Source organism: Microcaecilia unicolor, chromosome 5, assembly GCF_901765095.1.
Source record: "Microcaecilia unicolor chromosome 5, aMicUni1.1, whole genome shotgun sequence".
NCBI lineage: Eukaryota > Metazoa > Chordata > Amphibia > Gymnophiona > Siphonopidae > Microcaecilia > Microcaecilia unicolor.
In genome coordinates this window covers 187,666,653-187,691,531 of record NC_044035.1, presented here as the reverse complement: position 1 = coordinate 187,691,531, position 24,879 = coordinate 187,666,653, and the positions used below count along the sequence as shown (strand labels likewise).

At 50.7% G+C, this 24,879-nt stretch overlaps 1 protein-coding gene across 1 annotated transcript in view; it reads left to right on the top strand.

The window, feature by feature from the left end:
* The window catches only part of EDC4 (enhancer of mRNA decapping 4), a 1,195,039-nt gene that overhangs the window by 153,951 nt on the left and 1,016,209 nt on the right, over positions 1-24,879 (top strand).

Sequence of the window (24,879 nt, the reverse complement as noted above, 5' to 3'; positions counted from 1 at the left end):
CTTTATTGTTTTTAGTTCTTTTTTTTTTTTTTTTAAATCTTGTATCGGTTTCCTTTATTTTTTTTCCACATCACTGGGCCGTTTTTAGGCCTTGACTGTGTTCTCTGGTTGTTTTTTTTTTTTGTTTTTTTGGCACCATAGCGTCATTTGATTTTACATCCTATATAATAATTCTCACCTCCAACAGGATGTGCTTGGGACCGTGCCTGCCGGAAGTAGTCTGCTAGGCAGGCACGCACTGACCTCAGTGACATCAGTGACAGACAATTTGGCAAAGCAAAACAATCTGAGTGCTGGCCATTAGGACACAGGGTTGATAGGAGAGTTTTAAAAGACTGAAGGAACCGAAAGTGTTAAATGGGGGGAGGGGGGAGTTCTGAACGACTGAAAGACATGAACATTTGGGAAAGGAAAACAATCTGAATGCTGGCCATTAGGACACAGGGTAGATAGGAGAGTTTTAAAAGACTGAAGGAAACGAAAGTGTTAAACTGGAGAAGGGGGGGTGGGGGGGAGTTGTGAATGTCTGAAAGATACGCAAATTTGGGACAGGAAAACAATCTCAATGCTGGCCATTAGCACACAGGGTACATAGGACAGTTTTAAAAGACTGAAGGAACCAAAAGTGTTCGGGGGGGGGGGGGGGGGGGGGGGGCAACTTCTGAATGAATGAAAGAAATGAAAATTTACGAGAGGAACACAATCTGAATGCCGGGCATTTGTACACAGGGTACATAGGACACTTTTTTTTTTTTAAATGAAGGACGTGAAAGTATTACATCTTGGGGAAGGGGTGAGGAGGAAAGCGGTGGGGTACCCGGATACTGGGCGTTAGGGCCACTGGGGTACATAGACTTTTGAAAGCCTTAAGGAACCCAAAGTGTGGGAAGGAGGAGGAAAAGGAGGGGAGGGAACGGGGTGAGGGGCATTAGGAACAGGGGAGGGGGCCCTGTCACACACTCTTTCTCACACACACACTGTCACACAGACAGTCTCACTCTGTCACACACCCGCACTTTCACTTTGGCTCTCTCTCTCAAACATACATACTCCCAGGAAAACCTTGCTAGCGCCCGTTTCATTCGTTCCAGAAACGGGCCTTTTTTTACTAGTAAGTACATAAGTATTGCCACACTGGGACAGACCAAAGGTCCATCAAACCCAGCATCCTGTTTCCAAGAGTGGCCAATCCAGGTCACAAATACCTGGCAAGATCCCAAAAAGGTTCAATACATTTTATGCTGCTTATCCCAGAAATAAGCAGTGTATTTTTTCCAAGTCAATTTAATAATAGTTTCCATATCATCAAGCTGATCAATCCATAGACTGGTGGGTTGTGTCCATCTACCAGCAGGTGGAGATAGAGAGCAAACTTTTGCCTCCCTATATGTGGTCATGTGCTGCCGGAAACGCCTCAGTATGTTCTCTATCTCAGCAGGTTGTGGTCACACACAGCAGCAGCTCTGGCTAGGCCTCCAAGCCTAATCCTTAGGTTTTGTTGAGGCCTGGGGTTGAGGGCTCTTTTGAGCAAGTGCAAACCTGGTGGTGCCAGGTCCCTCCTTTTCTCCCCCCTCCCGCTGGCTCCGTTTAAAAAAAAAAAAAAATTTTAAACGTCCTTAAAGGCGTTTATTTCTACGTTTATTTAAACGTTCATTGCAGCTACTCACTGGGACACCAGTTCGTTACAGCTCGGAGCGGCAAGCAGGTAATTTTTACCTTTTTATAGCGGGCAGGGGGTTCCCCGATTCTTCTCCTCGTGGCATATGGCGTCGGAGGGCGAGGGCGCAAAGGGTCGCTCCCCGGTTCGCTGGAGCGCTTCTAGAGGGGATGCGGGGGTCTTACAGCCTGATTCGCCCTTGTTGGGTGACAGTTTCGTGACCGATGAATGTCCCGGTCCTTCCTCCGGCGTGGCGGTTTTTCCCGCCATAAACGCCCATCCCCCGCTCCTCGCCTCCGCCATGTTGGCCGGCCACGCGGCTCGGACGGCTTCTTCGGGGCCGCCCTTGAGGTTGGAGACATTAATGCCATGAACGCCCTTAATTTGGGCGAGGGCACAAAGCGGCTAAAGTTGAGCGCCGCTCTTCCCGCGCGGCTCCTTCGCGGAGTGTCGCGCCGGACGCCATTTTGGATACACAGCATGTTTCTCCCCCGCTCTTGCGAGCGCCGGTTGAGGGTGCGTCTAGGGCTGTTGCCCAGGCTGCGGAAGTGCACAGTCTGGGGGGTTTCTCCCCCGAGTTTGTTTTGCTGCTGCATCAGGCTTTCCTCATGCACAACGCTGCCCCTGCTCCCTCGTCTGGTAAAGAGGTTGAGGTTCCCAGAGGTAAACGTCCTCGGGTTGATTCTCAGGCCTTGGAGGACTTTGTCTCCTCCGATGTAGATGAGGGCAGCGTGTCTGAGGTCTCCCAACGGTCCTTTGTGGATTCCTTGGAGGAGATGGATCCCCGCTCGGATGGAGCGGATGACCCCTCTGCAGCGCGGCTTTTTAGCCCAGAGGATTTGCCCAACCTGTTGTTACAGGCCATGGACACTTTGAAGATTTCCTCTCCGGAGGACGTCTCTCCCTCAGCCCCTGTTGGCTCTGCCATTATGCTGGGGACGAAGCGCCCGCCTAGAACCTTCCACGTGCATGATGCCATACACACCTTAATTTCGGCTCCATGGGATGTCCCGGAAGCGAGCCTTAAAGTGGCTAGGGCTATGTCCCGCCTCTATCCTTTGGCTGTGAGTGAACGTGAGGCCTATCTGTGGCCTACCGTGGATTCTTTAATCACTGCGGTGACTAAGAAAACGGCTTTGCCGGTGGAAGGTGGCACGGCCCTAAAGGACGCCCAAGACAGAAGATTGGAGGCGGCCTTAAGGTCGTCCTTTGAGGCAGCTGCTTTAAGTTTGCAGGCCTCAGTTTGCGGCTCCTATGTGGCCAGGGCGTGCCTGACTATGGTGCAGCGGGCTTCCCCCTCGGATCATTCCTCGAGGGCTGATTGGCCGGCCCTGAAATCGGGCTTAGCCTATTTGGCAGACTTGCTGATTGAGGGCCTCAGCTAAAGGCATGGCTCAGACAGTCTCTGCGCGGCGGTGGCTATGGCTGAAACATTGGTCTGCTGACCACGCCTCTAAATCCCGCCTGGCTAGATTGCCTTTTAAAGGCAAGCTGCTCTTTGGGGTCGAGCTGGACAAAATCGTGACCGATCTCGGCACGTCTAAGGGCAAGAGATTACCAGAGGTCAGGGCTCGGGCTAGTACTCGTCCCGGTACCTCCAGAGGACGGTTGCAGGAAGCCCGTCGGTACCGCCCGGGCAAGTCGGGCTCCTCTGCCCCTTCTTCCTTCAAGAGGAATTTCTCCCCCAAGCAGCATTCTTTTCGCAGAGACCGCCGTCCCGGAGGTGCTCCCTCCGGTCCTCCCCCAGGGTCTCGTACCCAGTGACGGGGCCTTGGTCCACGCCCCAGTGCAGATTGGAGGACTGCTGTCCTCGTTTCTGGGTGAGCGGACCACAGTAACTTCACACGCTTGGGTGCTGGAAGTCATCAGAGACGGCTACAAGCTACAGTTCTGCCGACCCTTAAGAGACGGGTTTGTACTCTCTCCCTGCAAGTCTCCGGTCAAGCTGGCAGTGCAGCAGACCTTGGATAGCCTGATCCGCCTGGGTGCGGTCGTTCCGGTGCCAAAAAATCAGATTGGCAAGGGACGTTACTCCATTTACTTTGTGGTCCCAAAGAAAGGAGGTTCTGTCCGGCCTATCCTCGACCTCAAAGGGGTCAATCGGGCCTTGAAAGTACGGCACTTTCGCAAGGAGACTCTCCGCTCTGTTATAGCGGCAGTGAAGGCAGGAGAGGTCTTGGCTTCCTTGGACATCAAGGAAGCGTACCTGCATATTCCCATCTGGCCTCCTCTCCAACGCTTTCTGCGTTTTACAGTCCTGAGACGACACTTCCAGTTCAGAGCCCTCCCTTTTGGGTTGGCTACTGCTCCGCGGACCTTTTCCAAAGTAATGGGGGTCATAGCGGCCTTCCTGCTAAAGGAAGGAGTACAAGTCCATCCTTATCTGGACGACTGGTTGATCCGAGCCCCCTCTTATGAAGAGTGCGGCAAAGCTATGGACCGGGTAGTTGCTCTTTTGGGCTCCCTGGGATGGATCATCAACTGGAAGAAGAGCCAGCTGCGCCCGACTCAGTCCCTGGAGTATCTGGGAGTTCGATTCGACACCCAAGTGGGCAGAGTGTTCCTGCCAGACAATCGGATTGTCAAGCTTCAGGCTCAGGTGGACTAGTTCCTAGTAGCCTCTCCTATTCGGGATTGGGACTACGTGCAGCTGTTGGGCTCTATGACGGCCACGATGGAAGTAGTGCCCTGGGCCAGGGCTCATATGAGACCACTACAGCTATCTCTGCTGCTGCGCTGGACTCCGATGTCGGAGGATTATGCTGTGCGCCTTCCCTTGGACCCAGCAGTGCGCAAGGCGCTGAGCTGGTGGACGCAGACAGACAAGTTGTCTGCAGGAATGCCTCTGGTGACCCCGGAGTGGATTGTCGTCACGACAGACGCCTCTTTGATGGGCTGGGGAGCCCACTGCTTGGGAAGGACAGCGCAGGGGCTCTGGTCTCCTGCAGAGGCAAGTGGTCTATCAACCTCCTGGAACTCAGAGCCATTCGGTTGGTGTTATTGGAGTTCATCCCGGTACTGGTGTTGAAGCCTGTACGGGTCCTGTCGGACAATGCCACGGCTGTGGCCTATATCAACCGCCAGGGAGGTACCAAGAGCGCCCCTCTAGCCAGGGAGGCTATGAATCTATGCCAGTGGGCGGAAGCGAACCTGGAGCAGCTTTCAGCGGCCCCCATTGCCGGAGTCTTGAAGGTCAAGGCGGACTTTCTCAGTCGCCATAATTTGGAGCCCGGAGAGCGGCTGCTATCTGCTCAGGCGTTCTTGGACATCACGAAGCGCTGGGGCCAGCCGAGCCTAGATCTGATGGCGTCATCGGCCAATTGCCAAGTGCCGCGCTTTTTCAGCAGAGGACGGGACCCTCGATCCCTGGGAGTAGATGCTCTTCTCCAACAGTGGCCGACACAAGAGCTCCTCTATGTGTTCCCGCCCTGGCCCATGTTGGGCAGGGTGCTAGACCGGGTGGCAAAGCATCCCGGCAGGGTAATCCTGGTGGGTCCGGATTGGCCCAGACGTCCCTGGTATGCGGACTTGATCAGGCTCTCAGTCGACATTCCTCTGCGGCTGTCAGTGGAGCAGGGCCTGTTACATCAGGGTCCCGTGGTGATGGAGGATCCCTCTCCCTTTGGTCTTACGGCCTGGCTATTGAGCGACAGCGTCTGAGGAAGAAGGGCTTCTCAGACAAGGTCATCGCCACTATGCTAAGAGCGAGGAAGCGCTCTACTTCTACTGCTTACGCCAGGGTTTGGCGTATCTTTGCAGCGTGGTGTGAAGCAGGCTCACTTTCTCCCTTCACTGCTCCAATTTCTTCAGTGTTGGCGTTCCTGCAAGAAGGTCTGGAGAAAGGCCTGTCGCTCAGTTCCCTTAAAGTCCAGGTAGCGGCTCTGGTTTGCTTCAGGGGCCGCCTGAAGGGTGCTTTCCTGGCTTCGCAGCCAGATGTGGTGCGCTTTCTCAAGGGAGTTAATCACCTGCGCCCTCCTCTGCACTCAGTGGTGCCTGCGTGGAATCTCAACCTGGTGCTAAGAGCATTGCAGAAGCCGCCTTTTGAACCCTTGTCAAGGGCATCTCTGAAAGACCTGACGTTGAAAGCAGTCTTTTTGGTGGCTATCACTTCAGCCAGAAGAGTTTCCGAGCTCCAGGCGCTCTCATGTCGAGAGCCTTTTCTGCAGTTCACTGAGGCAGGAGTGACTATTCGCACAGTGCCTTCCTTCCTGCCCAAGATTGTTTCTCGCTTCCATGTGAATCAGCAGCTCTGTCTCCCTTCCTTTCGTAGGGAGGACTACCCAGAGGAGTACTCTGCTCTTAAATATCTGGATGTGAGGCGAGTCATCATCAGATACTTGGAAGTGACCAATGATTTCCGGAAATCGGATCATCTGTTTGTCCTGTTTGCAGGTCCTCGTAAGGGTCTGCAGGCTGCTAAGCCTACAGTGGCAAGATGGGTCAAGGAAGCCATTGCAGCGGCTTATGTGGCCGCAGGGAAGGTGCCGCCTAGCCAGCTGAAGGCTCACTCCGCGAGAGCTCAGGCGGCCTCGATGGCAGAGGTCGGATCCGTCTCCTTGGAAGAGATATGCAAGGCGGCAACTTGGGCTTCGGCTCATACTTTCTCCAAGCATTACCGTTTGACGGTGGCTGCACGGGCGGAGGCCCGGTTTGGAGCTTCAGTGTTGAGGTCAGGGATTTCAATGTCCCGCCCTGGGTGAGTACTGCTTCGGTACATCCCACCAGTCTATGGATTGATCAGCTTGATGATATGGAAGGTAAAATTATGTATAATCATACCTGATAATTTTCTTTCCATTAATCATAGCTGATCAATCCATAGCCCCTCCCAGATATCTGTACTGTTTTTATTCTGATTGCATTTCAGGTGCAAGTTTAGTCTTCAGTTACTTCAGAAAGACTTCGTGTTCAAGTTTTTTCACTTGGATTCTTCAAGAGTTGAGACGAGTTTGTGTTACAGTGAGCTGCTGCATTCCTCTCCCCCCCGTTTTACGGGGCTGGATTGAGACATAAATTCTGCCGGCACTCCCTCCCGCTTCGTGCGGCTGTAGGGCAGCTTTGTACCCTTCCCGCTTCGGCGGTGTTAGGGTCAGTCAGCTCCTGTTGCGGTTGCAGGATAAGCCAGATCCCCCCGCATCGGCGGGTGTGGTGTCCCTCCCCCGCTCCGCGGGGATGAGCTGGACGGATTCCCCTCCCCCACTTGTGTGGGGATGAGCTGGGTTATTTCCCCTCCCCCGTTTCGGCGGTGGTGAGCTGGGCAGAGTGTCCCTTCGTGGGTGTAATTCTCTAAGTGCTGAGTCCTGCGGATGGAGCTTTGATATCGACATACTGAGGAGTTTCCGGCAGCACATGACCACATATAGGGAGGCAAAAGTTTGCTCTCTATCTCCACCTGCTGGTAGATGGACACAACCCACCAGTCTATGGATTGATCAGCTGTGATTAATGGAAAGAAAATTATCAGGTATGATTATACATAATTTTACCCTATGGACTTTTCCTTTTGGAAACCATCCAGAACTTTTTTAAACCCCGCTAAGCTAACTGACATTACCACATTCTCTGGCAACGAATTCCAGAGTTTAATTGCACATTGAGTGAAGAGAAATTTTCTTCGATTCATTTAAAATTTACTACTTTGTAGCTTCATTGCATGCCCCCTAGTCCTTGTATTTTTGGACAGAGTAAACAAACGATTCACGTCTACCTGTTCCACTCCACTCATTATTTTATAGATCTCTATCATATCTCCCTTCAGCCATCTTTTCTCCGAGCTGAAGAGCCCTAGCAGCTTCAGCCTTTACTCATAGGGAAGTTGTCCCATTCCCTTTATCATTTTCGTCACCCTTCTCTGTCTGTACCTTTTCTAATTCCACTATATCTTTTTTTGAGATGCGGTGACCAGAATTGAACACAATATCCGAGGTGCGGTGGCACCATGGACCGGGTGCCCAGGGTGAGTTTTTCTCCCTGATTTTGTCTTATTAATGCATAAAGCATACATGCTTAAAAGAGCTCTCCCACAAAGCCCGGCATGGGCCTCTTCTAATGCCCCCCCCCCGGTGGATTCTAGCCTGGGTATGCCCTCTGAGGCGTTATTCCCTGATAATTGGCAGAATATGAAGCGCAGAAGGGCTCATTCCCCTTCAGAGAGTGCTGCCCCTCCATTCCCCCCCCCCCCCCCCCCCCCCCCCGTGGTCGGGCTGCGAGGATTCGGAGGACTCTGGCAGGCCTTCATGGTTTGAGGAGCCAGAGTCTGGTGCAGAAGTGACTCAGGATCTGGACGATCCCTCCGCGGTGAGGATTTTCCACCGTGATGAGCTGCCAGCGCTTATTTCTGATGGCTTGCAGGCTCTCTCTATTGAGGACCCTGCCAGTGGCACAGCCTCCTCTGTGAATTCTAGGATGGCTAGTACCAAAAAGCCTGCTCGAGCCTTTCCTTTGCATGACTCCATCCAAGAGCTTATTTCGGCTCAGTGGGCTGACCCCGAGGGACCTTTGAAAGTTTCCAGGGCTATGGGGCAATTATACCCTCTTAGTGAGGAGCATATGGCTCGCTTTGCTATGCCTAAAGTGGATGCCCTAGTCACAGCTGTGACAAAGAGAACTACCCTCCCTGTTGAAGGAGGTGTTGCCCTGAAGGATATTCAAGACCGTAGACTGGAATCAGCACTTAAACGGTCACTTGAACTTGCAGGTCTCACTATTCGGGCGTCTGCATGCAGTTGTTATGCTGCTAGAGCCTGCCTGGCTTGGTTGCAACAGGCAGTGGAACAGCCCGGTGATGGAGCGGAGCCCTTTTCAATGTGGCTCCGCGGATGGAGTCGGCCTTGTCCTTTCTTGCTGACGCCCTTTATGATATTGTCAGAGCTTCGGCTAAACACATGGCAGTAGCAGTGGCGGCTCGCCGTCTTCTTTGGCTACGACATTGGGCAGCGGACATGGCCTCTAAGCAAAGGTTGGTGAAGTTGCCCTTTCAAGGCCTTCTCCTCTTTGGTGAAGAGTTGGAGAAAATTGTGAAGGGCCTGGGTGAGGCTAAACCCTAGCGCTTGCCCGAAGATAGGCCTCGGCCTTCCTCTAAGGGTGCAGCGGTCCACTCCTCTTACAGACCTCGCTTCAGTGAAGCTCGAAGGTACCGCCCAGGGCGTTCTGCTGGGTTCACTTCTTGTGCCTGTTTTCAGCAGAGGAACTCCTTTCGCTCGGACAAACGTTCCACAGCCACTGGCTCAAGGCCTGGAGTTCAGGGGCGACCCTCTCAATGATGGTGTGCCGGCCCTCTCCTCGATTCCTGTCATTGGAGGACGTCTTTCCCTCTTTGCCGAGGAGTGGGCCAACATTTCCTCAGATCAGTGGGTCTTGGACCTGATCAGAGACGGTTACAGAATAGAATTCGACGCCCCTGTAAGACGTGTTTGTGGAGTCCCGATGCGGTTCTGCTGCCAAACGGGTGGCAGTAGAGGAGACTTTACAAGGTCTGATTCAGATAGGGGCCGTGTCCCCGGTACCTCCCGCCGAACACGGCTGCGGCCGCTACTCCATCTACTTTGTGGTGCCGCGGAAAGGATGGTCTTTTCGCCCTATTCTGGACTTAAAAGAATTAAACAAGTCCCTGAGAGTGCGGCATTTTCACATGGAAACCCTGCGCTCCGTCATTGCGGCGGTACAGCCAGGAGACTTTCTCACGTCTCTGGACCTGAAAGAAGCTTACTTGCACATTCCAATTTGGCCCCCGCACCAGAAGTTTCTGAGGTTTGCGGAGATGGGAAAGCATTTCCAGTTCCGGTCCTTGCCTTTTGGCCTCATCACAGCTCCCCGCACCTTTTCGAAGGTTATGGTGGTAGTAGCGGCCTTTCTAAGGCGAGAGGGTATTTGGGTTCACCCGTACCTGGACGACTGGCTCATTCGAGCAAACTCTGCTGCAGAGAGTCAGCATGTAACAGCCAGAGTGGTCTCAGTACTTCAATCTCTGGGCTGGGTCGTCAATTTGGCCAAAAGTCACTTGACCCCCTCGCAGTCTCTAGAATATTTGGGGGCCAGGTTCGAGACAGCCTCGGGGTATGTGTACCTACCCGAGCAAAGGCGGTGCAAGCTTCAGAATCAGGTCCGTCTACTCCTGAGGATGCCCCGCCCGCGAGCTTGGGACATTGTCCAGCTGCTTGGATCGATGACAGCCACCATGGAACAGGTGCCCTGGGTGAGAGCGCACCTGAGACCTCTACAGTATGCTCTACTCCAAAGATGGTCTCCAGTATCTCAGGATTACCAATGCAGACACTCTTGGCTCCGTGCGGCCCAACTCAGCATGGAGTGGTGGCTCTCAGACAGCATGCTGCGGCGAGGAATGCCGCTGGCGCTCCCCGATTGGAGCCTAGTGGTGACAGATGCCAGTCTGAAAGGCTGGGGCGCACATTGCAAGGGGAAGCATGCCCAGGGTCTATGGACACCCGAGGAGTCGGAGTGGTCCATCAACCGCCTACAGTTGAAAGCGGTGTTTCAGGCGCTTCTGGCCTTTCAAGTGACCCTGGAAGGATTGGCTGCCAGAGTGATGTCGGACAACACGACTGCAGTGGCCTACATAAATCGACAAGGCGGAACTCAGTGCAGAGCTCTAGCCGCGCAGGCCTAACAAATTTGCCACTGGGCCGAGCTGCATCTACAGTTTCTGTCGGCAGCTCACATTGCAGGTTAGAGCAATGTGCAAGCCGATTATCTAAGCAGGCTTCAGATTGATCCAGCGGAGTGGGAACTTGCAGACGAAGTGTTTCTGCAGATATGTGCCAAGTGGGGCAAGCTTGTGATCGATTTAATGGCGACAAAAACCAATGCCAAAGTCCCGTGCTTCTTCAGCAGACGGAGAGATCCTCGCGCGGCGGGGTTGGATGCCTTCGCTCAGCCCTGGCCTCCGGGCCTACTGTATGTGTTCGCTCAGTGGCCCTTGATAGGGCGAGTGCTCCTGCGGATTCGGCTGCATCCAGGAGAAGTGGTTCTCGTCGCCCCGGATTGGCCCAGGAGGCCTTGGTATGCGGACCTCTGACAGATGCTCGTAGAGGATCCCCTTCAGTTACTTCTGGTTCCCAACCTGTTATCACAGGGTCCGGTGACCATGGAGGACGCCGGCCGATTTGGTCTTATGGCCTGGCGATTGAGAGGGCGCAATTGAGAAGCAGAGGCTATTCTAATAAAGTAATTACCACTCTCCTGCAAGCCCGCAAGCGTTCCACTTCTGTGGCTTATGCGAGGATTTGGCGCCAGTTTGAAGTCTGGTGTGCTTCCAGAGAGATCACACCCCTGCGGGCTCCTGTCTCGCCGATTCTGGACTTTTTGCAGGATGGTGTACAAAAAGGCTTGGCCTATAATTCCCTGCGGGTGCATGGCAGCGTTGGCCTCCCTGTGTGGCAAGGTTGAAGGCGTGTCTTTAGCTGCTCATCCGGATGTGGCACGGTTTCTTAGAGGGGTGCTTCGGCTCCGTCGTCCTGTGCGTGCACCTTGTCCAGCTTGGAACCTGGGGCTAGTACTGAAGGCCCTTCAGGGTGCTCTCTTTGAACCGCTTCGGCGTGCTTCAGAGAAAGATTTGACACTGAAGGCCGTCTTGTTAGTGGCCATTACTTCGGCGAGACGGGTGTCAGAGCTCCAGGCGCTGTGCTGTAGAGACCCTTTTCTGCAGTTTTCAGAGTCCGGGGTCACGGTTCGGACTGTGCCTTCCTTCTTGCCTAAGGTGGTTTCAGCGTTTCACCTAAACCAACCTATTTTCTTGCCCTTCTTTGTCGAGGAGGAGTTTCCAGAATCTTTTGGGCAATTGCACCTGTTGGACGTGCGCAGGACTCTGCTGCAGTATCTGCGAGTTACTATCTCTTTCAGGACCTCTGATCATCTGTTTGTTTTGCTATCAGGTCCTCGCAGAGGGTCTCCAGCGTCTAAAGCCACTATTGCTCGCTGGCTTAAAATAATCTATCTTTTCATCTTATTTGCTTGTTGGCCGGCCTCCGCCTGATGCCTTTAAGGCGCATTCCACTAGAGGAATTTCCTCTTCTTGGGCTGAAACTGGAGCACTCTCTCTTCAAGAGATTTGTAGTGCAGCAACATGGGCTTCTAAGCTCTTTTGCCCGACATTACAGGCTGGATGTGGCTGCCAGGAGGGACGCACATTTTGGAGCGCAAGTGCTGGCGTGTGGTGTGGCTTGTTCCCACCCTATCTAGGGATTGCTTTGATACATCCCATCTGTAATGGCTGCATCTGCTTGATGAGAAGGAAGGGAAAATTAGGTTCTTACCGTGATAATTTTCTTTCCTTTAGTCATAGCAGATGCAGCCATCCCTCCCTGTCTCATGCTATCTGCTGTAAATCTATTTCAGGTTCTGTTCGTGTTTCCTGGAGATTCCGTCCTCGGGAGACAGTCTGAAAACAGTCTTCAGGATTCTTGTTCAATTAAAGGAGGATGACTTAATTCCCTCCAGTTTCATGTTTTGGAGGATGAGTTTATTCCCTCCAGTTATGTCTCAGTGGAGGATGAGTTTATGCCCTCCGGGAGGATGTTTCATTCCCTCCATTCTGAGTTAATGCCCTTTGTTGTAGGGCCATCGTTCGCTGTGAGGAAAGCTCATGTTATTCCCATTGCGGTTTGCCATACTGCTTTGGAAGCTTCAAATACTGAAGAGAGGCAGTGGAGCAAGCTGGTATGAGGCACTGAAAAAAGTGTGCTCTCTTTCTCCCTCTGCTGGTTGATGGACACAACCCATCTGTAATGGCTGCATCTGCTATGACTAAAGGAAATAAAATTATCACGGTAAGAACCTAATTTTCCCTTCTGTCTTCATATGAAAAAATAGACTCAGTTAACCAGAGAGGCTCAACCTGAAAGGATTTTTAGATCTGGGTCCGATTCCTTGATGTCTGCATCGACGTCCGGTACTACAGCAATATCAGGAGCATCAGTACATATATGGCTGCTAGTCCTGTAGACACGGAACAGTGGTGTATCAAATGGGTCTCCACCTATCTCGATGCAGGGTCCCTGAGTCCGTCTAACATTGGATCCGACCCAGAGGTGAGGATTTGACATTGTCCTTGTCGGCAGCGAGGAGCCTCGATGATAGACTTCTGCTGAAGGCCAAGAAGCATCAGCATTGATTGCCCTCGACACACAGTTCTGGGAGCTCTGGGACGTTGATGATTTCGGCACCCGAGAAGCATCAGCGCTAGGAGGACTGCTCCCCCCTCCATTCAGGAGGTGCCAATGCTTCCGTCTCGACCCCAGCAGTCCTGCAACCTGTCCCTGAGCTAGCACCCCAGCCTTTCCCGGTGTCTGCCCTCAGTGAGCGCATCCGGGCCTTGATCTCTGAGTTGCTTGATGGCTTATTGCAATTGTATGCATCAACATTGGTGGTACTTGAGCCTGCCCTGCCTCCTGTTGCGGCCCCACTTGGCTTTGTCTGTGGTGCGGCCTTTAATGCTGGTGTCTCATGCTACCCCGGTGTCAGCTGCCTTCTAAGCCAGTACTCCCTCGATGTTGGTGGAGGAAGCTTTGCTAGAGTTGATGTGGGAGCCAACTTCTTGACGCCCTTCTCGAGTACATGGTTCCTCTAAGTCGAGGCATGCTCAGTCTCAGCCGTCTCATGAGGAGGTTTGGACTGAGACAGATGAGGAGCGCTCTTGTGAGTCAGAAGAGGATCCACTATGCTTTTTGGAGGAGGAGTCCTATGGCATCCCCTCTTGAAAGAAGAAATCTCCACCGTAGAGCCTTTCTTTTCCCTCTTTTGTGAAGGAAATGGCAGCTGCCATTCCATTTCCTTTGGAGGTGGAGGACAAACCCATGGCTAAGATGTTAAAGATAGGCTCCTAGATAGGCTGTGACTGTGTCCACAAGGTACTGCAGGAGGTTCTCGTCTGTAATTGGGAGTCCCCTCCATCCTGGTACTGCCCAAGAAGATTGCTACTGTGTACTGAACGTAAGAGTAGCCATACTGGGTCAGACCAGTGGTCTGTCTAGCCCATTATTCTGTTTGCAACAGTGGCCAAGCCAGGTCACAAGTACCTGGCAGAAACCTAAATTGTGGCAGCATTCCATGCTAAAAATCCCAGGACAATCAGTTGCTTCTCTGTCTGTCTCAGTAGCAGACTATGGACTTTTCCTCAGGAACTTGTTCAACCCTTTTTTTAAATCCAGATACGCTGCCATTACCACATGCTCCGACAGAGTTCCAGAGCTTAACTATTTGTTGAGTGAAAAAATATTTCCTCCTGTTTGTTTTAAAAGTCTTCTTGTAACTTCCTTGAGTGTCATACATAGTAAAATAGTAGATGACGGCAGAAAAAGACCTGCACGGTCCATCCAGTCTGCCCAACAAGATAAACTCATATGTGCTAGTTTTTGTTTATACCTTACCTTGATTTGTACCTGTCCTTTTCAGGGCACAGACCATATAAGTCTGCCCAGCACTATCCCCGCCTCCCAACCACCAGTCCCGCCTCCTACCAGCGGCTCTGGCACAGACCGTATAAGTCTGCCCAGCACTATCCCTGCCTCCCACCACTGGCTTGGCCACCCAATCTCGGCTAAGCTCCTTAGGATCCATTCCTTCTGAACAGGATTCCTTGTCCCTTTGTCTTTGTACTTTTTGAAACAAATAACAAATCGATTCACTTCTACTCGTTCACACCACTCAGGATTTTGTAGACCTCAGTCATATCTCCCCTCATCCGCCTCTTTTCCATGCAGAAGAGCCCTAACCTCTTTAGCCTTTTCTCATATGAGTGGCGTTTGGTTGCTCTTCTTTGAACCTTTTATTATTCTGCTTTATCTTTTTTTGAGATACTGTGACCAGAACTGAACACAGTACTCAAGGTGAGGTTTCACCATGGAGCAATACAAAGGCATTATAGTATTTATGATCTTATTCACTATCCCTTTCCTAATAATTCCTAGCATTCTGATTGCTTCTTTTGGCTGCTACCACACACTGAGCAGAAGATTTCAGCATATTGTCTACAATGACACCTAGATCTTTTTCTTGAGTGCTGACTCCCAAGGTGGACCCTATCATCAGGTAACTTATGATTTGGATGATTCTTTCTAATGTGCCTCACCTTGTATTTGTCCACATTAAATTTCATCCGCCATTTGGATGCCCAGTCTTCCAATTTCCTAAGGTCTTCCAGCAATATTTTACAGACCGCAAGTGTTATAACAATCTCCAATAGTTTTGTGTCATCTGCAAATGTAATCGCCTCCCTTGTCATTCTGATTTGCATATCATTTACAAATACGTTAAATAGCACCGGTTCCAGTTCAGATCCCTGCGGCACTCCACTGTTCACCCTCCTCCATTGAGAGAAATGGCCATTTAACCCTACCCTCTGTTTTCTGTAAATAACCAGTTCCTAATCTGCACCAGAACCTTGCCCTCCTATCCCATAACTCTTTAATTTTCTCAGGAGTCTCTTATGAGGAACTTTATAAAAACTGTCTGAAAATCTAGATACACTACATCAACTGGCTCACCTTGATCCACATGTTTGTTCACACCTTCACAGAAATGAGACAGATTGGTGAGGCAAGACTTCCCTTGGCTGAACTCATACTGACTCTGTCCCATTAAATCATGTTTGTCTATGTTTTGTAATTTTATTCTTTATAATAGTTTCCATTATTTTGTCTAGCACCGACGTCAAGCTTAATGGTCTGTAATTTCCAAGATCCCTTTTTAAAAATTGGCGTCATATTGGCCACCCTCCAATCTTCAGGTACTATGGACGATTTTAACGACAGGTTACATATTACGAACAGCAGATCAGCAATTTCATGCTTGATTTCTTTGAGTACCCTTGGATATATGCCATTCGATCCAGGTGATGATTTACTACTCTTTAATTTGCCAGTTTGACTCAGCACACCTGGTTCTGATAAATCCTAGGTTGCCACCTCATTCCATGGTGGTGGAATCTGCCCTTAAAGGAGCCAGGAGTTCTAGAGACTATGGTTCGGCGCCCCCAGGCAGAGAAGCTAGGACCTTGGACTTTTTTGGGAGGAAGATGTTTCAGGTCTCTATGCTCGTGTCACACATTTAGTCATACCAGCTCTTCACGAGCATCTACTTGTGCGACTCGGTGCACAAGATGCTGGACTTGGCTGACTCTCCTCCACCGGAGCAGGCCGAGTTGCTTCACAAGTTGGCCAAGCAGCAGAAGGCGTGTAAGTTTTTGGCCAGGGGCGCATACAACACTTTTGATGTGGCATCCAGGATCTCTGCCCAAAGTATAGCAATGTGTGGACTCTCATGGCTATGTGTTTCTGACTTTGAGCCGGCGGTTCAACAGAGGTTGGCGGATGCCCCATGCCGGGATGATATCCTTTTTGTAGGGGAGGTTGCTGACCAAATCAGAAAGCATCTCTTCACTCTCCCACCAGGTGCCTTCATCATCAGCCTCCTCACCTAGGAGGCCTTTTAACAGGTTGAGAAGGGGTGCCTACTACTCTTAGGTGTAGGTACACCCCAGCTTGCTCATTCCCGGCCTCTGCTGCTCCCCAGTCAAAGCAGGGGACAAACATTTGACTTGCTCCAGTAGAGCGTGTAGCCACTGTCGGTGTCTGTCCTGGACGACTTGCCGGTTGGGGGAAGGTTGGAATTTTTCCAAGAAAGGTAGCCCCTTATAACTTCTGACCAGTGAATTCTCCAAATAGGTTTGTCTTGGATGTACCGTAAATTGGCTTGAGAAACCTCCAGATTGTCCACAGAGAAATGATTACTTCAGCTGTTAGCACGAGCACATACTTGCACAGGAACTCTCAGCCCTTCTGAAGGCCCATGCGGTTGAGCCTGTTCCACCAGCGGAAGGAGGACAGGGATTCTATTCCAGGTACTTCCTTGTGGAGAAGAAGACGGGGGTATGCGTCCCATCCTAGACCTAAGGGCCCTGAACAAATTCCTAGTCAAATAAAAGTTCTAGTTGGTTTACCCAGGCACCCTCCTCACAAGAACCCCTCCCCCCCCCAAAAAAAAAACAAAACAAAACCAGGAATAGGAACTACAACCTCCTGAATGACTAATTTACTCCACCTGGATGAAACAGACTGACCAAATCATGTTCCTGCATGACCTTTCCTATTCATCTGCCCCTCATCCCATGATGAAATGGCCTCTAATTCTCTGCTTAGCCCTTTTGGGCTTCTTAATGGGCAACCTAGCTGAAGGCACCAGCCCTAAACAAATTCTGGTAATCTGTGACTTACCTAGAAAACCCAATACCCACAAATAACCAAAACCCACTAACAGCCACCTTTTTGAGAGCCGTGACACCTGATTACAGGGTTCCATTCCTGCAACTGTCCATAGGCCACTCATGAAGCCCAACACTCAACCCCCACAACATGATCTCTTGTGAACCTGACCAAACAACCCTCATGTTCAGATAACATGGCTGAACCAACTCCTACACCAGCAATCTACATCAGCACAATATCCGTGGTGAACAAAACCTTACTAATAAGGGAACTATTAGAATCATCTGATTTAGTCTTGTTGTTTATCTCTGAAAAATAGTTCACATAAGTGAACAGCCCTATACTATCCCACCTGTACCCAACCAGATACGACATTCTGCATTCTCCGAGACTAAACAAAAAAGGAGGAGGTCTGGCACTCATTTAGAAGAGCTTTCTACATATATCTTAGTACAGGTGTGCCACCAGAATTGTAATACATGCTATGTAAATTCTATGACAACTCCAATGGAGCCAATCAGATTGCTCTGCTCCTTATCTACCGTCCACCAGGAGCCTAGACTAAGGCCGAAGCTACCATATTGGAGGTCATCTCGTCAGCTATGTCCCAATTTCCCAGAATAATCGTCCTAGGATATCTAAACCTATACCTAGAGAATGATGCAGATACCAATGTTCATAACTTTAAAGCATTCCTGAGAGCAACCCATGAACAAGACCATACCTTAGATTTCTTTACTACTTTATCCAACAAACCTGATTGGATCTCCCACATGGAAGCCCATACCATGATCTGATCATTTCCAACTTGACTTTACCATTAATATCTGCCTATCTAACTATCACCCTGCTAAGCTAATAACCACCAGAGGGAAAATTGATGAATCCAACTTCTGGAATGAGATTAAATAACTCCCTTTCCCTTGGAAGCCCCACGCAAGAATCTGTAAAATCTGAATGGGATTCTAAAGTCAAAACAGTCCTGAATAAAATAGCACCAAATACTTGAATGTCACCCTGGTTCTCAGAAGAGCTGTCATAACTAAAACAAAATGTAGAAACCTTGAAAAGAAATTGTGAAAAAGCAAATCTACAGAGGACAGATCCAACTGGAAACTCTCCTTCCGTCACTACAATAAAAAAGTTACCGACTTCAAACGAGAATACTACAGCACCCTAGTGGGCCTGGATACCCTTTAAGAACCTCACCTCCATCCACTCTCCTGACAAAGAGCAACAAACATGTTCCTCTGCTCAAGATCTAGCTGACAACTTTGAAAGCAAGGTCAATCAAATTAGAGTTTACCTAGCCAAATATAATCCAAATGAAAAAAACTTAATAGACCATAACTTATTTGTTAACTCCACCCTAGATTCAAGTTGGGGAATTACTACTACTACTACTTAACATTTCTAGAGCGCTACTAGGGTTATGCAGCGCTGTACAAATTAATAACTAAGGACGGTCCCTGCTCAGAAGAGCTTACAATCTAAAGGACGAAATGTCAAGTTGGGGTAGTAGAGGTGTTGTGATTAGGTGCCGAAAGCGACATTGTGCTCAGGGAGTTTGTTCCAAGCATAGGGTGAGGCGAGGCAGAAAGGGCGGAGCCTAGAGTTGGCGATGGTGGAGAAGGGTACTGAAAGGAGGGATTTGTCTTGAGAGAGGAGGTTATGGGTAGGGACGTAAGGGGAGATGAGGGTAGAGAGGTAAGGAGGGGCTGCAGATCGAGTGCATTTGTAGGTTAGTAGGAGAAGCTTAAACTGTACGCGGTATCTGATCGGAAGCCAGTGAAGTGACTTGAGGAGAGGGGTGATGTGAGTATATCGGTCAAGGCGGAAGATAAGACGTGCGGCAGAGTACTGGATGGACTGAAGGGGGGGGGGGGGATAGGTTGCTAAGTGGGAAGCTGGTGAGGAGTAGGTTACAGTAGTCAAGGCGAGAGGTAATGAGGTAGTGGATGAGAGTTCTGGTGATGTGCTCAGAGAGGAAGGGGCGAATTTTGCTAATATTGTAGAGGAAGAAGCGAGAGGTCTTGGCTATCTGCTGGATATGCGCAGAGAAGGAGAGGGAGGAGTCGAAGATGACACCGAGGTTGCGGGCAGATGAGACGGGGATGATGAGGGTGTTATCAACTGAGATGGAGAGTGAAGGGAGAGGAGAAGTGGGTTTGGGTGGGAAAACAATAAGTTCAGTCTTGGCCATGTTCAGTTTCAGGTGGCGGTTGGACATCCAGGCGGCAATGTTGGATAAGCAGGCCGATACTTTGGCCTGGGTTTCCGCAGTGATGTCTGGTGTGGAGAGATAAAGCTGGGTGTCGTCAGCATAAAGGTGATAGTGGAAACATGAGATGAGATCAGGGATCCTAAGGAAGAGGTGTAGATTGAAAAAAGGAGGGGCCCAAGTACAGATCCCTGAGGAACTCCAACAGAGAGCGGGATAGGGGAGGAGGACGAACCATGAGAGTGAAGGTACGATGGAAGAGATAAGAGGAGAACCAGGAGAGGACAGAGCCCTGGAACCGAAAGGAGGACAGTGTGTTAAGAAGTAGGTTGTGATTGACAGTGTCAAAAGCGGCGGATAGGTCGAGGAGGATGAGGATGGAGTAGTGACCTTTGGATTTGGCGAGGAACAGGTCATTGCAGACTTTAGATAGTGCCGTTTCTGTCGAGTGTAGGGGACGAAAGCCGGATTGAAGCGGATCGAGGATGGCATGAGAGGAGAGAAAATCAATGCAGCGCCTGTGAATGGCGCGTTCAAGTATCTTGGAGAGGAAGGGTAGGAGGGAAATGGGGCGGTAGTTGGAGGGACAGGTAGGGTCAAGAGATGGTTTTTTGAGGAGTGGTGTGACCACAGCATGCTTGAAGGTGTCAGGGACATTTGCAGTGGAGAGAAAGAGAGGTTGAGGATATGACAGATGGTGGGGGTGATAGTAGGAGAGATGGTGCTAAGTAGGTTGGTGGGGATGGGGTCTGAGGAACAGGTGGTGGAGAAGGAGAGAAGGTTTGGTGGTGAATTCGATGTTGATCTTCTGGACCTTGTCACGGAAGTAGTGGCCGGAGATTGAGGAGAGAGTGAGGGGGGGTGGGAGCAGAGGGCACTTTGAGGAGGGAGTTGAGGGTGACGAAGAGACGACGAGGATTAGAGCTGAGGGAATTAGTCAATTGGGTGTAATAGTCCTGTTTGGCGAGGAATAGGGAGGATTGGAAGGAGGATAGCATGAATTTGAAGTGAATGAAATCAGTATGGGTGCGAGATTTCCTCCAGAGGTGTTCAGCCGAACGGGCGCAGGAGCGAAGGTATCGGGTGCAAGGGGTCAGCCAGGGCTGGGGATTGGTACGCCTTGTGGGACGGGAGATGGACGGTGCAAAGGTGTCTAGAGCAGAGGAGAGAGTGGCACTGTAAGTGGAAACAGCTTTGTCAACAGATTCGGAGGACATGATGGAAGGGAGGAGATCAGAGATACTAGAGGATAAGGTGAGGGGGTCAACAGCCTGGAGATTTCTGGAAGTAGGTTGAGTGGCTAGCAGGCAGGAGCAGGTGGATTGGGCAGCAGGCAGGAGCAGGTGAGTGCGGTGGGGAGCACAGTAGCAGTACTGGAACAAGCTGGAATGGTATGAAGCAGGAGCTAGCGGACTAGAACAAGCTGAAACAAATGGACTGGAGCAAGCTGGATTAGGCGGGCTGGATCAGGCAGTCTGGAGCATGCTGGAGCAGAGGCCTGGAGCAGGCAGGCTGGAGCAGAAGACCTGGCGTAAGCAGGGAGAAGCTGGATCAGGCACACTGGAACAAACTGGAGCAGATGGACTGGAACAAGCAGGAAGAAGCTGGATCAGGCGGATTGGAACAAGCAGGAAGAAGCCGGAACAGGTGGACTGGAACAAGCAGGAAGCCGGAACAGGCGAACTGGATCAAGCAGGGAGAAGCCGGATCAGGTGGACTGAAACAAGCAGGGAGAAGCCGGATCAGGCGGACTGAAACAAGCAGGGAGAAGCTGGATCAGGCGGACTGGAACAGGCAGGAAGAAGCCGGCTCAGGCGGACTGGAACAAGCAGGAAGCTGGAACAGGAAGACTGGATCAAGCAGGGAGAAGCCGGATCAGGTGGACTGGAACAGCAGGGAGAAACCGGATCAGGCGCACTGGAACAAGCAGGAAGCTGGAACAGGCGTACTGGAACAAGCAGGAAGAAGCTGGATCAGGCGGACTGGAACAAGCAGGAAGCGGGAACAGGAGGACTGGATCAAGCAGGGAGAAGCCGGATCTGGTGGACTGGAACAGCAGGGAGAAGCCGAATCAGGCGGACTGGAACAAGCAGGAAGCCGGAACAGGCGGACTGGATCAAGCAGGGAGAAGCCGGAACAAGCGGACTGGATCAAGCAGGGAGAAGCTGGATCAGGCGGACTGGAATTAAAGCAAACCAACTATGGGAATCCTTCCAAACATGATCAACCAAAAATGTAAAATCACTACGACTAAAATGCTCATGCTCGCACTGCTTCCTTGACCATTGTCCAGAATTCTAGTTCTGAACCATCCCAACAGAGATGGTTCAGTGGCTAACAGACTACCTCAATGGCCTACTCAATTCTGGCTTTCTTCCCTCAGATATGGGAAAATCGTTCTCGCACCACTATTAAAGGGTTCAGGAGTAGACACTGCAGCTAATTATTGCCCAGTGATGAGTGTTTACAAAAATGCTTGAATCATATGTTAGTAAACAATTCTCCAAATTTCTGGACACATTCTCAACAGTACACCAGTCCCAATTCAGATTGAGATCCGCCCAAAGCACTGAAACCCTACTTTTAGTACTAAGAACGTACGTCAAACAACACCTATGCAACAGAGATCAGGTTCTACTACTTCAGTTCGATATCTCAGCGGTGTTCGACTCATCACGACAGCCCACCGGAAGTATCTACGATTTCACCTGGGAATGCATCACTTCCATTACTGCTTGTTGCCCTTTGACCTCGCATCAGCTTTACAGGGTATTTACCAAATGTCTAGCAGTAGCTGCAGCATCGCTATGCAGACTGGGAGTTCATGTGTTCCCTTATCTCGATGATTGGTGAACAGCACGTCACAGACAGTGCTCAGGAGTCCATGCAAAGGACGGTTGAGCTACTAGGGTTCATTTTAAACTACCCCAAGTCCCATCTTCGTCTTGCCATGCAATTGGAATTCATTGGAGCCCTGCTCAATATGCGGAAGGTTCAAGCCTTCCTTCTGGGCCGAGCAGACATACTAGTCGCACTAATTTCTCAGGTTCAAGCCTCTCAGCAGGTCACAGCTTGGCAGATGTTGAGGTTGTTGGGCCACATGCCGTCCACAGTTTGTGACACCCATGACATGCCTTCACATGAGAATTGCCCAATGGACCCTGGCCTCTCAGTAGTGCCAAGATATGGGAAGTCTGGAAGATATCATCTGAGTATCCCTGGAGCTCGCTCTCTGTTGTGGTGGACCATTTGATCCAATTTGAATCTGGGACTTATGTTGCAAATTCTTCAGCTGCAAAAAGTGCTGATGATGGATGCATCTCTCTGGGTTGGGGAGCTCATGAAGATGGACTCCACACTCAAGGTGTTTGGTCCACCCAGGAAACAGATCTTCAGATCAATCTCCTAGAGCTTCGGGAGATCGGGTGTGTTACCAAATTGTACTTATTCAAATGGACAATCAGGTTGCCATGTATTATACACCAACAAGCAGGGAGGCACTGGATCACGTCCTCTATGTCTGGAGGCTGTCCAGTTGTGGCATTGTGCTCGCAGGCATTTATTTTTGTTACATTTGTACCCCGCGCTTTCCCACTCATGGCAGGCTCAGTGCGGCTTACATGGAGCAATGGAGGGTTAAGTGACTTGCCCAGAGTCACAAAGAGCTGCCTGTGCCTGAAGTGGGAATTGAACTCAGTTCCTCAGTTCCCCAGGACCAAAGTCCACCACCCTAACCACTTGGCCACTCCTGTTCATTTGATCCAGTTATCTGGTGGACAAAAACAGCCTGGCCAACAGACTGAGCAAGGTTATGGAACCACAGAAGTGGTTTTTCAACATGGGTGTTGCCCAAAAGATATTCTGGTAGAACTCTTTGCCACTCACATGCATTGCAAAATCCCTCAATTCTGTTCCAGGCTCCTGGCCCACGACAGACTAGCATCGGATGCCTTCCTCCTTCATTGGGGGACAGGTCTTCTCTGTGCTTATCCTTCCATTTCTCTTGTGGGGAATACTTTGATGAAACTCAAGCAAGACCTAGGGACCATATTCTGATCGTGCCTTACTGGCAGATCTGGTTCTCTCTACTTCTGGAGTTATCCTTCAAAGAACCATGGAGATTGGAGTGTTTTCCGACCCTCATCACGCAGAATGAGAGATCTCTTCTACATCCCAACCTTCAGTCTCTGGCTCTCACAGCCTGAATGTTGAGAGCCTAGAATTTGCTTTTTTGGGTCTTTCGGAGGGTGTCTCCCGGGGTCTTGCTGGCTTACAGGAAAGATTCCACTAAGAGGTGTTACTCGTTTAAATGGAGGAGGTTTGCCGTCTGGTGTGAAGGTAGGGCCCCAGATCCTATTTCCTGCTCTACACAGACCCTGCTTGAATTCCTTCTACACCTTGAGACCAACTCCATAAGGGTTCACCTCAGTGCAATTAGTGCTTATCAACGTGTAGATTGTAAGCCCATCTCTGGATAGCCTCTAGTTGTTTGCTTTTGTCAGAGCCCCCTGTCAAACCTCTGCCTGTGTCATGGGACCTCAACGTCGTTCTTTCCCAGCTGATGAAAGCTGCTTCCATTACGTTATGTCCAGCTATTCCAGGACATATGAGTAGTCATGTCCATCGACCAGCAGGTGGAGATTGAGAATACAGAATTGAGCACCAATACGTAGTCCTCTGCTACCAGCCCAGTTCCTCAGTATCTTCTATCTCCAGCAGGTGAATGTACAGACTACTTCTGTCTCTGGTTCTGATGCCAAGGCTCCTGGTCCAGTTGATCAGCTGGTTCCCAGTTGTGCGTGATGGGCATTTTGTAAAGCTGACATACCTGGTGATGTTGGGTCTCTGGCGTGCCTTCTGCCTGTGCCTTCCCCCACATCTCTTCTTTATTCTCCATCAGCCAGTTTTCCCTTTCCACCCCCGCCCCCCAAAAAATTGTTTTGATTGGGGGGGGGAGTGCCTGTGGCTGTGGCTCTTGGAGCGTGGACCATTGCGGTGAGTCTCCCCCGTTGTTTGGGACTCTGTGCTCCCTTCTTCTGTGTTTGCTGAGGCGGGGTTGTCCCCTCTGGTTCCGAAGAGGTCTTGGACGGAGCTTGCGTGTGATCCCATAGAGACATGGTCTCAGGTTTCTCTTCAGTCAGAGTTCGAGTCTCTCTGTTCAGAGGGGCCCTTGGTGACAAAACCTTTGAAAGCAGGTGAACTCCCTCTGGGGGATGGGGATGACTCTCGGATGCTGTGCCTCTTTCACAATGAGGCATTAGGCTCCCTGATCCCTGAGGTGCTGTTGGCGCTGTCCATTTAGGAGCCCTCGGGGGTGGGTGGGTGGGTGGGGGGGGGGGGTCTTGTGGATGGTCAGTCTGCGTGCCTTAAGAAGGGCCTCAGGGGACCGTCGAGGTGTTCCCCATGCATCTGAATATTCAGGACCTGATTATCATGGAGCAGAATGTGCTGGACACGGGCCTGAAAGGGAGGGCTATGGTCAGTCTCTCATCTTTTTGTGCCGGAGGAGAGGTTTGGCTTCCCTAAGGTAGACTCGTTGGTGATGGCGGTCATCAAGAAGACTACCTTGAAGTTGAGGGTGGCATTGTCCTGAAAGTTCTGCAGGATAGAAAGCTGGAACAGGCCTTGAAGTTGGCCTTTGAGGTGGCTGCTTTGGGGCTACAGGGGTCCATTTACAGCTCCTTTGTCGCATGGGCTTTTTTGCAGTGGCACCAACAGCCTACCTCTTGGGTTGATTCTTGGGCTGCCCAGCTGGAAGCGGGTTTGGCCTATCTGGTGAATGC